This window comes from Sinocyclocheilus grahami, unplaced genomic scaffold (genome assembly GCF_001515645.1).
Source record: "Sinocyclocheilus grahami isolate Dianchi unplaced genomic scaffold, SAMN03320097.WGS_v1.1 scaffold178.1, whole genome shotgun sequence".
In the NCBI taxonomy this organism is placed as follows: domain Eukaryota; kingdom Metazoa; phylum Chordata; class Actinopteri; order Cypriniformes; family Cyprinidae; genus Sinocyclocheilus; species Sinocyclocheilus grahami.
Window position 1 is genome coordinate 2161035 of NW_015505357.1, and position 18137 is coordinate 2179171.

The 18137-nt window shown below is 37.7% G+C and overlaps 2 long non-coding RNA genes across 2 annotated transcripts in view; one reads left to right on the forward strand and one right to left on the reverse strand.

Moving 5' to 3' along the window:
• Positions 1–1497, forward strand: part of LOC107594009 (uncharacterized) — an 18190-nt gene extending 16693 nt beyond the window's left edge. The window contains exon 5 of the long non-coding RNA XR_001610134.1: positions 439–1497. This is a non-coding gene — a long non-coding RNA (uncharacterized lncRNA). The remainder of the gene's footprint in view (positions 1–438) is intronic.
• A 2434-nt stretch (positions 1498–3931) lies between these two features.
• Positions 3932–5319, reverse strand: LOC107594011 (uncharacterized). Its single transcript, XR_001610136.1, has 2 exons — positions 5112–5319; positions 3932–4534 (listed from the first exon to the last, which is right to left on the reverse strand). It is a non-coding gene; the product is annotated as an uncharacterized lncRNA (long non-coding RNA).
• Positions 5320–18137: the final 12818 nt, after the last annotated feature.

An 18137-nucleotide genomic window follows, 5' to 3' on the forward strand; every position in this document is an offset into this window, starting at 1 on the left:
GTTTTTTCCCCTCCTAATGTTAGTCTTTTTGCACCAGAAAGTTGTAATTTCGTTTAACATGACCATTCTTGAATATGTAAATCAGCTCTGTTTTGATTGACTAATCGTTTTGTGTGAAATGAGTAACCACACCTCTAGTTTTTGATATGGAAATGTGTGCAGTTATATTCTGATGTACACTTGGTTGTGAATATGAATGTTTTTTGAATGTTAGATGAATAGTTCGAAACTGAGGTAATTTATTTTTTTTATGCTTTTGAAAAAGCCTCTTATGTATAGAAGCCTGTTTCTGCCACTGAATAAAAATAGTTCTATCATGACAACTTTCTGAAGATTTTAACATGGTAATGGATATGACAATGTTAATGTATTTGGTCTTGGCGGAATAGATCTGCTACGCTGCTAAATTGCTGCTGTTGGTTATTGTTGTTGTTGCAGATTATTGCTGCTGCTGCAAAGCAAGTACAGGAACTTGCTACTGCCAGTACATACGCTGATACAGTGCAGTGAGTATTACTGCTGCTGCACAAATAGCATATATAATAACCTGTAGCAGATCTAAACGGGTGGAGCTGGGGAAGGTGGAGGGTTTCAGAGGAACTGTGAAAGCATGCTGCGAAATGCTCTGGTGGATGCTAACCAGCCATTTAAATGTAAAGCAGCAAGCTCACTGGCTGCGTATGAAACATTAACTAATCAGCTTGTGCCATGTAGTTTAACGCTGTGAATATCATCAGTTTGCGTTAGGGACCCATCAGCCTATGCCGTCTAGAGTTTCCATAGGCGGAAATCCCGGGGGCGTCGGGGGGAACAGGACCCCCCCCATCTGAGGGTTGTCCCCCCTAAAAATATGATTAAAAACCACGCTGTGTATTGCAAATAACTATGTTTTATACTTTAAATGTAAGTAGTAAAGCAACACAAACGCAAACGGTGCAAAAATGCGTTTTAAGTTTAGAAACATTTTGAGTCTCCCCCTCTCTCTCCTCACAGTGCTTTGGTCCAAATGCCTGCTTTTCTCTTTTACATCACCTCAGTGTTGCCAATTGGGCTACTAACGCTGTTGCCATGGGTTGTTTTTCATGTCCGCAGGTTGAAGCGACCCCAATAAAATGATATTTAGCCCCTGTAATGTGAATTTTGCCGGACAAACCCCGTTGAAAAACGTGTATTTTACTGCCCGGAACGCGATTTTTACCAGGGCACCCCCATCGAAACACGATTGGGCTAGTTTGAGTAGCAATTGGCCGGGTTTTGTTGCGAAAACCTGCTAACCCTGCATCACCTACGGTGAGCGAGAACAAAGTCAATAGTTATGGAACTCGGCTGTCAAGGCTATTATATTCACTTAAACGTCAGATAAAGTGATTATTTTCTCTTTAATACAGATGATGCCGATGTATTTTTCCGATGGGTCCGCTATGTTAGCAATAATAACGTTACCTGCTTGACAGATAGCAATGTCTACAACGGACAACAGCTTGAAGTTGTCTAATTTGGCACTGTCTCCCTGCTACACTAATAGTAGTAAGGTTTTCCTCTGTGTATACTTATCCTTACAAGTACAATTTTAGCTGTATTATTTTAAGACATGTTTTTTTTAAAGAAGTTATTTTAACTTGCTGTATTAATAACATGATACTTGTGACCATGTCCTCCATTGTTATAAATTATTTATTCAACAGATCAATTAAAATAGGCATTGTTGAGATGCAGTACAATTAAAAAATGTCCGGTAATGTAATAATTTGTCATGTAACCATCCCACCCCTCTCTCCAACACATATATGACATACAGTATATATACAATTGTGCCTGAACCCATAGATATGTAAAGATTCCCTATTCGACCGCTCTTTTGGAATGGTCAACTTGACTCATTCACCATAATTATCAATGCGTACTCAAACATATACGAGCGTATAACTTGCTGTTGTAGACACACACAGTCAATGCGCTCAAAGGTTCGCAGACCGTTCCAAAAATGGAGGATTGCTTACATATTGCGGCCCATAGAAACAGTTGCTAATGAGGCAGCTACGTATGTATATCTATGCCTGAACCATTCTAGGTTTAAGCTACCTGTGTCACGCTTGACAGTCTTTATGGCAGCTGCTATGACTGCAGCTGATACCATCCTTTGAGGAATGTATAGAACAGCTGTGAATATCATGGGAGAGGCAGGCGCGTGATATTCGCAGAGAAGAGGTGTAATCAATTAATGGGGATGTGTGATAGGAGAGACATATTTCCCCCCTCTATCACTGTCACCTTCAGCGAATAAACCATCCTCTCATGTCAATACCACACAGCAGGTGGATCAGTCAGTCAGAACTTTGTGTCTGTTTATTTACATCTGCTGCAAGCCATCTCCACTCACCTGTATCATCAGCAAAATTTGGGCTGAGGAAGAGGAGGAAGAAGCTGAGCATCGATGCTAGCATTGTAACTGAAATCTTGGAGATGGCCGTTACATCTCTTGGTCTGTCTTTATTTTCAAATCATCTGGAATCATGAGTCATCAAGTGTGAAATTTGAAACTAAACAATCGGTTCTGTTCTCTGGACAATGGCTTTGTTTGGCCGGTTTTTGCTGAAGGAACAGCCAGTGCTGGAGGCTGCGATCACCATGGTCTGATATAGTCAAGGTCTTCAGCAAGGTCTCCTTGCCATTTCTCCTTATCCTCTTTGACTTTTTTTTCTTCTTTGGGGATTTTAATTAAAAATAAACCACTATGAATGTGAATTTAGCACAAAGCAATATTTTCAGCCATAAGAATAATATTTGCTCGAGACAGGTTACATTTTTATACTTTCACACTGTTTTTTACAGAATGCTGTTTTTACATCTTAGAGTTTCTATTGATTAAAGTATCTCAGAAACTCCTAGAATAATAATAATACAACAAAATAATAAAATCTCTCTCACACACACAAATCTATATTTCTGTCATGACAACTTTCTGAGAGTTTTGCATGATAATATTCATGTTAATGTGTTTGGTCTTGGCGGAATAGATCTAGGCTGCAGCGTCAGAGCAAGTAGCGAGACTTTCTACTGTAAATACATCCATAGACCTGATGCTGTGAGCATGTAGGAAATACTGCTGCTGCACATATAACACATGAAATCACCTCATAGTAAATCAATACAGGTGGAGCTGGGGAAGGTGGAGGGTTTATGAAGCGCGCTGCAACTGCTATAGGAAGCATTAAACAAGTATTTGAATGTTGAGCAGCAAGCTTATTGGCTGCTGATGTGAAAAGAAACCAGTCAGCCACTGCGCCATGTGAATGATGATGTGATTATATCAGATTAATCGGCCTGCGCCATCTAGAGTTTCACGAGATAACTTTGTATATATGAAAATAAAAATAAAATATTTTTGAGAGGTTTCTTGGTAATTTTTGTTTGTTTATTTTTGATGCTCTGAGTAAAATATGTTGACTGGATATCTGTAATTATTTAAGCTTGTTGCTTGCTACACGCTCCTGTTAACTTTGAGTGTTTATATAAGATTTTAGTGAAATATAGTTCTTTTGAAAAATGTTTGAGCATTTTATGCTTTAAAAAGCTGTTTGTATTTAATAGGCATATTAAAAAAGGTTTGATTATATATACTGTGTCTGCCTATATATATATATATGCATTGAATGTTGATGAACTCTGTAAAGCTGAGGGTGTCTCGCTCTGTACTTGCCTTGCTTTGAACTCGCTTCACCTCAGCTTGGCTTTGTGTGAAATCATTTCCAACATTAACATCGTCTCAACCTCACCATATGCATGAAAAGAGCAGGTCACATGTTTGGTGGACTAATTGAAATTCATCGAATGCAACACTCATATTCCAAATGCCAAGTGAATGAGTAAGGGTTATGTTTTATTGTAGTGGTTTCTTGTCAGTATTAAGCAATTCACACAAACACATTTTGTAAAGTGAGTTTATTAGTGTGGGTTGAGAGGATAAAGGCTGAACCAGCATACATAAATACATTTTGGCAGGCTTTGTGAATCTTGTATGTGTGGGTGTGTGTGTACTCAGCCCGCCTCGGCTCTCTCCACAACAGCAAATGAACAAACATGCCATGTTGTGTGGAGCTGGAGCGGTGCGCTAAAGGGCAGGGTGAGGTACGACGCTTTACATAGATGCTTAGATACACTGAACTTAAATGCATAATAGGACAGCGGGGGATTAACATTCACAGTGTTTAGCATGCAACTGTCACAGCCTGCATTGATCCGTGCAAGCATGAAAGCACATGGCAAATTATACTACAACGCAAAACTAGACATGCATGCCTTTGAAAACTTGTAATTGTGTTCTTGACATGCGTTTCACCTCGCATCTGTGCTGTTTTTCTGTTAAGCCCATGAAAACAACCTTTGCAGCTTGTGGAAAAAGTGCTCTTTCCATGTCTCCTACACTTCACACCACTGAAATCTGATTGGACAGCTACACAGACTCCGGTGGAATGAAGGATAGAATTCACAGAGCAGATAAAACCACTTTTCGGCTTCCGCAGCACGTCTGTACCTGTTTGAAGGATGACACAACATAAGCACACTGTCCATTTAAAAACACTGTACATTCAAATTTTGAACATTGAAATTTCAAATTCCATTTCTAATTGATACTATTTTGTTGTGCAGGTTCAAAATGTTCCATTGCGAAGGCTGTTGTTGTGTTCAGAGAGTGTGAGAGAATGTACTCTGTGTCTTGGCCTCTCCCTTCAGCGAGCCCAAACCTGTCTCTCCCTCCGTGCCTGTAGGTCATACAGGTAAGAGGCCTGTTTGCTTTGCCAACCACAGAAAACTCTGCATTTTGCCTCCCAACACAGTGTAACTCAACCCTAAACCCCCCCCCCACATGCTTGTATGTTTGAGAGGGGGGTTTTCCACACGTTTCAGTACTTGCATGCACACAATCAAAATTGAAGTTGTAATATATTTATATACTTTAAACTACTTTTTAGTTTGTCTTTTTAACATCATTATCGCCAAGTTGAATGTAGAAACACTTGAAAAGAAATCCACACAATATTTTAAAATATTTTCAGTTCAAGACAACTGCTGTTAAATGTTACCCACCTTGATTTTGACCACACACTCACCTTGCTCGTGGCGTTAGATCCAAATTGGTGCTAAAGAAACAAAAAGTCAGAAATAGTTTTCTGTTAAACCATGCAAAAATTAAAAGGCCTAAACTTTTAGTATGAAGATCTTGAACGTTTTTAGTTGGAACTAATGTGCGTCCTGTCGTGATGAGCAGCAGTGTGATCCTCTTTCTCAGGTCTGTCTTTATTTGCCTACCTGCTTCAGGTAGCGCTGTTACACCAGCAGGCAGCGACCAATAGGAATTAGCCGTTTTTTGTAAACCGCACCCCTTCGTATCATAAATCTGAACCACACCTAGTGCCACAAACTCTGTAAGTAAAATGTGGATTTATAGTATAATTTAAGTTTGATGTTTTGGTTTGCGTACTGCACTCTGCTTGCTTATTAATCTCAAAATAATTTAAGTTCAATTTGACTGCTAAAGCATAGCTTGCATAGCATTCAGTGATAATTCTTATTGTATTATGGGTTTAGGTTTTTTATTGTTGTCCTTTGGCACATTTCTGCATATATATTCATTCATTTTTACTCTAAAATACATTAAAGTCATGTTTCAGTATACATCCGTTCTTTCCCATGTTTTTAACAGTACCATTACCTGTGCTGACATGACATACAGCCGCAGACTTTAGTATTTATAGCTGAAACTTCCTTCGCATTGTATCACAAAAACAGCATGTTTTTTGCAATGTGCGATGAGCTCAAGTCTGAACAGGAGCAGGAATGCCCCACCCCTCCTGTTGATTTCTATAGGCATTCGAAACAAGACAATGGGCATGTGGGTAGGAAGCAGCGGGGGTTTGACTGATTACAGATCTGATGGAATTCCTTAGGACTAATTCTCACAATCACCTGGGAATATTATTTCATGTGGCACATTTTGAGAGCCGTGTGTGTTTTGTAGGATTTTGTCTCGCTTGCCATGTGTAATCTCCTAAATTTGCAAGCTGATACAGACACTGATGTGGTAGTTAATTAGGGCAGCTTCTGGAAATGGTGTAGTCAATAAAACACATGCCTATAATAGGGAAACTTTGCAAATGCCTGCAAAAGAGGATGTGGCACTCAATAGTTTGACCCAGTCCCCACTATATAGTGTTGTGTGATGCCTTTGAAGTATTGCAGAAGGTCAGTTTCCCGGTTTCTCTAAAGCTAGATTCATGTTCAGCGCTGACCACTTCTAAAAAGAAAATAAAAGCTCATTTCATTTCATTTGTTTTTTGTTTTTTTTTGTAGATTATGAATCTGTATGAGGAGTTTGCAGAGCTGTCTGAGCATGCAGTGACCACCCATTCTTTCTCTCTGTCTGTTCTTGACCCTAAGGAACTCTACATCAGAGGGGGAGCCTCTGTTTTCAACATTGATAATAACTGAGCACCAAATCAGCATATTAGAATGATTTCTGAAGACTCACGTGATACTGAAAACTGCAGTTTTTACATTTTAAAATGTATTGAAATGGAGTTGTTTTAAATTGTAATGATATTTCACCATATTACACAAGTACATACATTCACCCTTGGTGAGCATAAGAGATGGTTTTAAAAACATTAAAATTGTACCAACCCCAAATCCTAAAAGTGAAGACAACATTGAAATTCTAAAACATTTGTATCAGTTTGTGATGATTTATATTGGAAAAACATTTATCAAATTGGATTAGTGAAATGTTCCTGTTTTGTGTTAGACTTTTGTTCCCCACTGTTTGCTCTAAAGGCCACTGCATTATTCTTAAAAGTACAATGCAAGCACCTGGTCAGAACCCAAAGAAAAAACAAAGAAACCAGTAGTCAGTAGTTTAACTGACCCAAGTCAAACTTTGGCGGAAAACAAAAGCTGTGTCAATGGAGGTTAAAGGCAAACATCCTCCCTGCTGTTTGAGCATAAAGTCTTTGTCCCCAAGTATTTGTCCATTCAATCAGCTGTAGAAATCACTCATTCTGTCCCCATCTTAAATCTTATATACACTAGAATGGATACCACGTTAATGTTTTGAATTTTTTTTTAAAGCATATATAATTAGTTTTTTTTTTAAATATTTGTAAAATATTTTTAAAAGTAGTTAAGTAAATATTTTATTTTAAATTTGATGTTATATATATATATATCTACCCAGTCTCATGGCAAAAACGTACCTGGGGGCACTTTTTCGCGCGAAATACGTACCAATAAGTACATATCACTGCAGTTTCCAAAATAAATTAATACTAGAGGCAGTAAAACTCCGACACCTTTTAAATTATTTTCATACAAAGTATGATTTACAGAGTTTCGATTAATAAAGCGTAATTTTCGCACAATTACTTGAAGAGTATTATGTTGTGACTTCAAAACATTTTTAATATGCTGGGAGATTTGAAAACTGATGCTTTTGAATGTTAGCACCGCACATATCCAGCTTCATATTAATGGGTTTTCATAGACGATAGGTTTGTTCGGTAGCTCGCGGAGTACGGAGACATACTTAAGAGGTGAGGAGCTCCGGTTTGAATCCCGTGTAACTACGGTTCGACAAAACAGTTCAAATCTGCATATAAGGAAATTAAAATGGCACGGTTGCATCAAAAAATTTTGTTTTTATATCAGTTTTGCATTTGTTAACACTATCGGGTAGGTTTAGGGTTGGGTTTGGTGTAGGGCATATTTCCAACACGATAAACCATTAACTTTTAGCGACAATCCCCGGATATTTGAATTCTGAATCGCCACAATACGTACCTGAAGAAACGTAATAAAAACACAGCAATACGTATCAATATCAACGTAATAAAAACGTGCCAGGGATGACGTATTCAACCTGTGTTTTAGCGCTACTCAGTGGACATTTCTCTTTGAAAGTGCGGCAAAACGTGCAGTTAGGTACGTAAATACGGTGTTGCAGAAAAGTACCCAGAGGTACATATTTTTATGAGACTTATTTTCACACAAAGTATGATTTACAGAGTTTCGATTAATAAAGCGTAATTTTCGCACAATTACTTGAAGAGTATTATGTTGTGACTTCAAAACATTTTTAATATGCTGGGAGATTTGAAAACTGATGCTTTTGAATGTTAGCACCGCACATATCCAGCTTCATATTAATGGGTTTTCATAGACGATAGGTTTGTTCGGTAGCTCGCGGAGTACGGAGACATACTTAAGAGGTGAGGAGCTCCGGTTTGAATCCCGTGTAACTACGGTTCGACAAAACAGTTCAAATCTGCATATAAGGAAATTAAAATGGCACGGTTGCATCAAAAAATTTTGTTTTTATATCAGTTTTGCATTTGTTAACACTATCGGGTAGGTTTAGGGTTGGGTTTGGTGTAGGGCATATTTCCAACACGATAAACCATTAACTTTTAGCGACAATCCCCGGATATTTGAATTCTGAATCGCCACAATACGTACCTGAAGAAACGTAATAAAAACACAGCAATACGTATCAATATCAACGTAATAAAAACGTGCCAGGGATGACGTATTCAACCTGTGTTTTAGCGCTACTCAGTGGACATTTCTCTTTGAAAGTGCGGCAAAACGTGCAGTTAGGTACGTAAATACGGTGTTGCAGAAAAGTACCCAGAGGTACGTATTTTTATGAGACTGGGTTGAGATGTATATATATCTTTTTTTAAAAAGTTTGTTTAAAAATATGTAAAATAAATTACTTACTTTTAAATATATATATTTAAAAGTAAGTAATTTATTTTAAATATTTTTAAACATAAAGAATATTATAAATACAATCTTATATTTATTTTTTATTATATTTATTGCAATAGGAAAAAAGTTGCTTGCAATCAATGCATCAAGGTTTCTCTACTGACAAACAACAAACCAACCCAAAATAATCGTTTAAGTATACCTTTTTGTTACCTCAAGTTAATTTGATTATTGATTTGAATTTTTAATTAAATCAGAGACATGTGCATGTGCATTCAGGTTAAAAGAGACAATTTAATGATGAGGTGAAACAGCAATAGACTCAGATCAGTTTTATTGTCAATGCAACGAGATTGTGCTGTGGCACTGGGGAAGAGATGACCTATTGGTCAACAAACCAAGCATGTGTAATATACCTGGCTGTATTACTTTGATACTCCAGGACAGGGCAGAGTTCTGCTTTTCTGACCCCCATCAAACAGACACACACGCACAAACACACAATGGTGCTGGATTACAGTAGCCTCTTCCCTGTAGGCGGCAAATCTGTCTCAACGCGCCCAGGAATGTATTAATTCTCTCGTTCTTTCCCTGTATATGTGTGCGTGTGCAACTCCAGAGAATGCTAGATCGCTCCATCTACCTCAGAATCTACCTTTTCTCTTTTCTCTCTCCTATGAGAGCATGAATACTGATCGGTTTAAAGACTCGAATGCATCACGTTTCCCCCACGTCTGACTCATGCATGGAGGAATGCAGCTGTATTGTGGTTCTCTGCTCTGCTCATGCGAAAACCTCCGGCTTGCACACTATGACATGAAAGCCATGATTAGAAAGTATCCTTTGACACATAAAACAAGTCCGTGTGCTTCACCTTCCCACTGCTATTAGACATATTAACCTGTAATTCTTGGCAAAGATGCTTTGGAATAAATGTAACCACTTGTATAACTTAAGAAAGGTGGGGGCTTCCCTATAGGCGACGTATGCCGTAAACTGCTTTCTCTCAGTTCATCTCCATTGCTGATGGGAATGCGGCTTCTCATCGCCCGAGTCTGTTCTGACTTGCCCAAGCTGGAATGCGGCAGCCATCTAATGTACTTTTATGTCCAAGCAAATTGACAATGAAGAGTAGCATTATTTTACAGCATAAATATTACATTCCTGGTTTGGATGCAAATTCGAGGCATCGCCATTGGAATGCGAATAAGCTGTATTCGCATAACGCTGACTGTGAATGTGATTTGTCCGAGAGGAGGTGTGTGTATGTGTGATTGCATGAATGTATAGAGACGATTGAGATTTGTTTGCATAGGACAATTACTCAAGTCACGTTAGTTACAGTGGGTTGTGTTTTCAAACATTACAAGGTTTCACAGCATCAGATGAGTCTTAGTTTAGTTAGCTTAGCTTAGTTTAGTTGTTAATATTTTGCGAATTATTCTAGGGGACTGAGGTACAGTACTTATCACATTGGGACTTTTGCAAAAATTGTCCCACTAAGATTCATGCTGCATACAGGCCCTCATAGACCCCCTTTACACATTAACAGGCAGATAGATATCTGTTTAGTGAAATTTTTTTGTTTTGTTCAAAACATTGATTAATAATTCAAAAATCTTCCCATTATTTCTTGCTTTTCTTTTCTGAATGAGCCTCTCAGTAAAGGAAATAATTAGGAATTAAAAGTGAATAAAAAGAAAGAAAATGTGGGGAAAGTAATAAGATTCCAGTGACGTAAGTAGATAAATAATTGGATCCATCCATCCCATCCATCATTCCATGGGCTCACGCCCGTTGGTGTCCAATGCCCGTCTGACGCTCCATTTCCACTGTGCACGGTCCTGTGCCATCCTGCTAAGAGAGTGGATGTCCCTCTGACACCATTCTTTGATGTCATCCAACCACTCCCTACTCGGTCTTCCTCTCCGTGTCCGTCCATCCATGATCCCAAACACCACACACTTCACCAGTCGCTTGTCCTCCATCCTGCAGATATGTCCAAACAGGCTGAGCTTCCTCTCCATGATGAGTTGTACAGTGTTCCTCGTGTTTCCAACTCGTCTTTGCACCTCCACGTTTGTGATTTTCTGATGCCAGTGAATGTGCAAGATTCTCCTGTAGCACTTCAGAATGAAATAATTGGATGCTGTTGATTAAATCGGGTGAACAAATTGCAACTGTCTGTTGTCTTTCACATTGCGAGAGCAGAAATAAAATAAAAAGCCACCCGCAACAGCGCTTACACTTTCATTAAAGCAACATATGTTATTTCCAGTATAACTCTTACTACATATTATTTATGTAGCTGAATGTGGATAACGAAAATGCATGTGGTCGGAATCTAACCCTGACCACCTCCAAATTTGTTTTGAGTGATCTGATCACAGTGGTCTTTTTTTATTATTATGGGCTTGTTATGCCTTTATTTGAACAGGACAGTATAGAGTAGGCAGGAAATCATTGGGTAGAGAGAGAGAGGGGAAGGGGATCGGCAAAGGACAACAAGATGGGGTTCGAACTTGGGTCGCCGAGAGCGCAGTTGTGCTGTATGTCGGCGAAAAAACCATGAGGCTATTGGTGCCCACCACAGTGCATCTTTTAATGTAGTCAAGCATTATCCGATCCCCGAATCTACAGGTGTAAATGGGCCTATAGTTTCTAAACTTATATATATATATATATATATATATGCAGAAATATGCCCTTTTCCCATTTTCTTTAATGGAGGAACACATTGAATGCATATATATTTTCCATCCCGCCTCGTGTTTTGTGAGAATGCCCTGAGCATCTCATGCGCATGGTCCCCTTCATTAGACATGAGAAACCAGTGCTTTTCCGCCCCTCTTCCTGACACGCTGTAATTAAAAGCTGGGTAATAACAGTGGAGGGCTGGCATCCCAGCAGGCCATCATCAAAATGCTCTTTTCTCTCAGCCTCACTTTTGGCCCAATCAACACATTAGTACCAACTCACTGACTCCCCGGCTCACTGCGGGTGCTTCAGACCATCAGCGAAATCCTAAAGTCTACATATTCTGCATGCTACTGTCTGTCTTGAGCAGAAACTGACAAAATGCCCCCCAAAACACAAGGTGTGCAAGTTGGCTTTGCTTGAAGACATTTTGCATGATTATCCGCTTGCCGTTAAGAGGAGCGCAGGCGTCCCCGTGCGAGGCAGAACGGCTTGCCAAAAGCACTCCACCCACTTTTAGAGCTGCCTTCCGTGAGCTTGTGCTTGCCTGTTCCATGAGCTAAATTCCGGGTGTTCCGTAAAAACTCTTTGGAACCCTCGTCACCATCACTATGGTAACTTAAGCCTTGCCAAGGAAAGAACAGCTGGAGGGCCTGATTAGAACAGAGTGCAGCCCTCTGTGGACGAGACAGTGCACGCTTCACACAGGTTGCAGGTTGAAGCGCCGTCCTCAGAAATGCAGCTCCGCTCAGAGCCACAGGAATTTGTGGGCCTTGTTTAATTCGACGTTCAAGCGAAGGAGAATATTTTAACAGCATCTTCACATCCTAGAGTGTATTGCATAATTAAATCCAGAATTTATTGCTTTTTCACTGCTAGAAGCTACAGCGTAAAAGTTAAGAAGAAAAGTTTTGATCAGAGACAATTGTGTGGGAGCTGGACAGCCAGAACCGATCTAAGTGGTAATAAAGCCCAGTGCCTTGTGGGATAGAACAGAAAGTAATTTTGGATGAAATCAGGCTGGTTTAGAATAGGATTAGAACACCATGAAGTCAATATTCACAGTGTGTGTTTGATCCTGAAGCCTTATTCTTTTGGAGAATAGATGCTCTTAGGTTTTCTTCATTTAAGGTTTTCTTGTGTGTATTTTAAGCATTTCTAATTATGAGCCGAGAGCGAGACCAACCGTAGTGCTATATTTGTATATTTGTATTATTTGCAAATTATAGTTACAATTTATAGTATTTAAATGTTATTTGTGCAGTTGTTTCAATGTTAAAAAGATTTCTCAACTTGATATGCAGAGAAAACTATACATCTAAGCATAGTAGCTCTAACTCAACAGTTTGTTATTATTATGGCTTAAACAGCCATTTTATTTGAAATTCGGCTTGAATGAATTAAACGTTACGTTTTTGCAGAAATGAGCGATTTCACCTTTAAATGGCTTCAGTTGTACTTAGCTTATCTATCTGTGTTGAGTTGAAAGAGACTACAAATGTAATGAGATTTAATAAGAATAAAAACTTAGCAGGCATTACGATTTAATTTCATATTTTAGTTCTCAGAACTGTTCGTCAGTAGAGGTAATTTTTGAAGTTGTCAATCAGTTTAATCTATCGTTCCTTTTGTAGTAACGGGCAGAAAGGGAATTAAAGTTTTACTGGAGTTCTAAAGTTTTGTCAGACCTTTTCATGAATTTACCCAACACCTGTCAATGCCTCATAACAATCTCTCAGATATTTTCATTTCCCTGGTACCTGCAGAAATAATGGGACTCTGATTAGGGTGCCAAGCATGTCTAGATTAAACAGAACCCTGTGAGCGTTGCGCAAAAAAGGCTCAATGGAAACTAATTTGGATTGGCAAACTGTAGCGACAGACAAAACATTGAGAGGAATATGAGGACAGTCGGTATCTAGGACTTTATTAGTTAACGCAGTGACTTCACATTGTGCAAACATGCCTTTGATTTGCTGCTGTCTTAAAGGGATAGTTCACTCAAAAATGAAAATTCTTCCAAATCTGTACGAGTTCCTATCTTCTGGTGAACAGAAACAAAGACATTCTGAAGAATGTTGGTAACCAAACAGTCGATGGTAGCGATTGTACTATGGAAGTCGATGGATGTCATCAGCTGTTCTTCAAATTCTTCACATTCTTCATATATCTTTTTGGTGTTCAACATAAGAAAGAAAAAAAAAAGGCCAATTTTCTATTGTCTCAAAATTCACTGTCAAACCAAACAACTTTTTTGTTGGTCAATTGAAAATGAGTCTGCATAAGGAAGCTTATTGCCATATGCCAGGGGTGGCGAACTCCGGTCCTGGAGAGCCGCAGCCCTGCAGAGATCAGCTCCAACCCTAATTAAAACTCACCTGCCTGTAGCTCCCTAGTAACCGTTCAGACCTTGATTAGCTTGTTCAGGTGTGTTTGATTAGGGTTGAAGCAAAACTTAGCAGGGCTGCGGCTCTCCAGGACCGACGTTCACCACCCCTGCCATATGCGAAACTCCCAATTGCGCAGATTTCTGTTGTATTGACTGGATTGTAACTTTAGCACTTAAAAGAACATTTACAGTTTAGCTTTTTACAATAATAGATGACAGACGTGTTGCGAATCATACCAACTAACAGAACATGGTGTGGAGTTAGATGGTGCTAAGATTGTGAAAAGTTTTGTAAGATTACTTATCCAGCCCATTATTTTTACCCACAATGAATGATGTGTCAGTCACACAGCTGAGATTTTATGGGACAGAAGTGTGATAAAACCCCTCACTGCTTGAATGCTAAAAGACCACCAGATTACAACAAAAAAAATGTCACACTTATCCACGGTGGCCATAATGTGTGAACACTGCGGGCAGCCAAGATGATACTAAAATAAACTAGTGCTAATATAAAAGGAAAAAAGAAAGGTGTGAAGAAAAATCCAGAGAAATAATTTCCGGTGAAGCTAAAAGAAACAGCTATAGTTACTTAAGTGCAAAGGGAAGAGTTTCAAAAGAAGCACTGTGACCACATAGGGGGAGCGAGACTTGGGTGATATTCATGGAGAATTTCTAAAGCATTCCTTGTCCAGGTGTGTAAAACTCCCTTTTATGGCCGCTCTTGGTATTATTACTAGTTCCAGGATGCAATTGGAGTGAGCTCTGGATTATATAGTGTGCTTTAACAGGAACCCCAGTGGACCTAGAGAAGTGACTTCTGCGATATCTGTGTTATGGGATTATCTGTCTAATCCTGTCAGAGCTTCAACCAAGTTTACTTGAACAGTAATTTAAGAAGAGATGAGCCCAGATCAGCCCTCAAAGTCTATTTTTCCCCCTCTTTTCATGCTTTTCTCCCCATCCTATTCCCTTTTTCTTCCACATCACCCAAGATCGAAAGAACCATTTTTTCCCCCTCAAGCACAGAGTATTCTTTACAAGTTCACTATGATAGGTTGCCTTTTAAAGATCAGAAAAATACATGTTACATGTGTCATGTATCTGAGAGGATCATTTCAATTGTATGCTAGTTCATTTACATTTAACAGCCCACAGCTGGGATATGGGACTCAAGCTGTGTGTCACGGAATGAACAAAAGAGGTATTATCATACGGTTTTAAATGAACGTTTGTTTGAATTGTTATACGGATGCGTGATTTGATTTTAGCCTGCTTGAAACATACTTTCAGCAGCTGTTGTTTGTTTGTGATGTTATATATGAGCAGTGTTCATTTTACAGTCTTTCTTTTTTTAGCCATAGTTTTTATCTATGCAAAAAATGTCCTTTTGTTAGACTAAAATGATATGTTTTTAGTTTAAGTAAATTATAGAATAAAAAAGAAAATAGTTGAAACTGCAAAAATGAGTAAACTATTCCTGTCCAAAGGTTTGGGACCATTTATTCATTCATTGTGAAATGTTATTACAATTTAAAATTACTGATTTCTGTTTTAATATATTTTAAAATGTAATTTTTTCCTGTGATGGCAAAGCTGAATTTTCAGCAGCCATTACTCTAGTTTTCAGTGTCACGTGATTCTTCAGAAATCATTCTAATATGATGATTTGTGCTTAAGTACCATTTCTTATCATTATCGGTGTTAAAAAAGTTGTGCTGTTTGATATTTGTATGTAAAACATTTAGGCACTTCAGTTTATACCAGTTTTTATTCACTGTTCAGCTTCAGCTTGCAATTTATACCAGTTTTTATTCACTGTTCAGCTTCAGCTTGCAAAAACATGCCAATCCTCAACCATTTAAAAAAGAACTTATTTGTAGATGTTTCTTCTTTTTTAAAAACACATTTGTTAGTGCATAGTTAGTATCTTTCAATATTGTTTTCATCCCAATATTTTCATCAACAGTATGTCCGAATAAAAAAGCTTTAATTATTATCATGATGCACATTTTTCATCAAAATGAATGAATAAATAAATAAAAAAGTTGGTAATTTTACACTGAACATGTCATGCTCAGTTGCGCCTTTTTTCATTATAGTCTCAAATATTTTAATAATAGTAGATTTGGCAGAGGAATTAAATGGTTTAGCATTGCAGAGTACAATAAAGAATAAAACTCCGAAGGTCAGTCAAGCTAAATTGATGGTTTTTAATCTTTTCCAGACTATTTTTGAATTGTTCCTTATCTGCATGAAACATTAGCTGCAGAGTGAGGCTGTGAAAATATGATCCTCCAGCCCCTGGCTTTACATATTTATTTCATGCCAAAGGTGGGATAAAGCTGGCGGGAAAAGTAAATTATGAATCTACCTCTGTTTTTTTTTTTTTTCTGTGGTGGCAACTCAATGCTTTATCTGAGAAGAGAGTTACAAAGCCAGCAGACGTACAGTCTCACACGTTAGATTTATCACCATGGAAGAGAGATATATAGAGGGATGCATATTTTCATATTTTCATATTTTCAGAAGTAGATAAGAAAAGCTCGCTTCCTGTTTGACGTGATCGAAAGCTGACAGCCATGTCTTGTCTAAAATTACCTGCTCCTCTGAAGGAATGGCACTTGAAAACGACATATACTCTGATCTCTGGTGGTACATTCAGACCTGTAGCTCTCTTGTGTTGCGTTACATGTCTGTATCCACTATCTGCGTCCATCGTGTATGATTTCATTTGATGGGATCTGGAATATTCATACATTTATTTTCTATGGGCCCAAAACGATGACGGCAGCATTGACAGGGTTATCATTTTCCTTCTGATTTAATAGCCATAAGCACTTCCAAAAACATTCCCCCGATAAATACATTTTTAGAGGAGGAGACATTCGCTGGCAATGAGAGAAGGACTGTGACAGGCCCATTGCTGATGATGATTTAAATGGCTAATGCAATCTGCCTCTAAAATGGAGGCCTGTCGCTGGGCAAACAGTTCAGACGTGTATATGACAAGAAACGACTGGGATATTACAAAAGCCTGTGAACCAGAACCAGCAGCCATCATTTAGCGAGGCAGGGTGCCGGGTGATGAGTGACAGGTGAAAATGTTGACACAAGCCTTCCGAATAGCCCTTCGAACAAATTAGTTTGGCCCGCCATAATCAACACAATAAGGGGGCTTATAGCAGGAATAAATATTTGTAGGGGTAAATATATTTGACTGATGTTGCCTGTGGTCCTTTACAGCATTTGAATTGGAGCCAGTGCATCTTTGTGTTTTGATTTGAACTTCCAGCAACTAAACAGGCTTTGAACGTTTGACAGCTGAAAGTGAAATAATATCCGATTTCATGTTTTGACGAGATGCAGCTAAATTAAATCCTTTTTTTCACACAATGTCAAAAACATCTAAGCAACAAATGTACTTTTTTGCGTGATATATAATTCCAAATGTGCTTGTCTAAACAGCATGAAAGTTGTCAAACGAGTACTGAATTGTCATTGCTGTGAGATCAAGCACTTATGACTTTGCAATTCTGTAGAAAAAGAAGAAGAAGTAGACTGTAAAGGGATGCATGAAATAGCGGTACAACATCAGTTATTAACTTTATCAGTATCAGCCAGTTTTGTATAATTTATTGTAGATGCTTATTTTCTCTTATTTTTACATGTTCAGACATCAGGGTTATTATAGTTAGCTAACCTAAAACCATAAAACAAATTTTGTTACTTGAAATAAAATAAAATATAAAAAACTTTAAAAAATAAAACATTTTCAGCTAGTTGCAAAGGCAACATTTTTCATTTTCATGTAGTTTATATTGATATACTAAAATAACTAAAACTGAAATAAAAATGAATAAAAACTATAGACATATTTAAAAAATGACAAAAAAATACATGAAAAACATTACTAAAAAATTAAATAAAAACAGAAAATATAAAAATAAAAAGTAATGAAAAATATTAATAAAAAACATTAACGTTATCTCAATGATACTACTAATGCTGTCATTTATTGCTATTTAAATAAAAAAAAACTAATTTAATAAAACTGTTAAATGTAATGGCAAATCTCAAAACAAATATCCATTTTTCATACATATACTGTACACACACACATATATATATATATATATATATATATATATATATATATATATATATATATATATATATATATATATATTGAAAATTGATCAGTCAATATTGATTAATTTATTGTACATGCTCATTTCTCCTATTTTTACGTTTATCTTTGCTGTCATCTAATGCTTATTTACAGTCA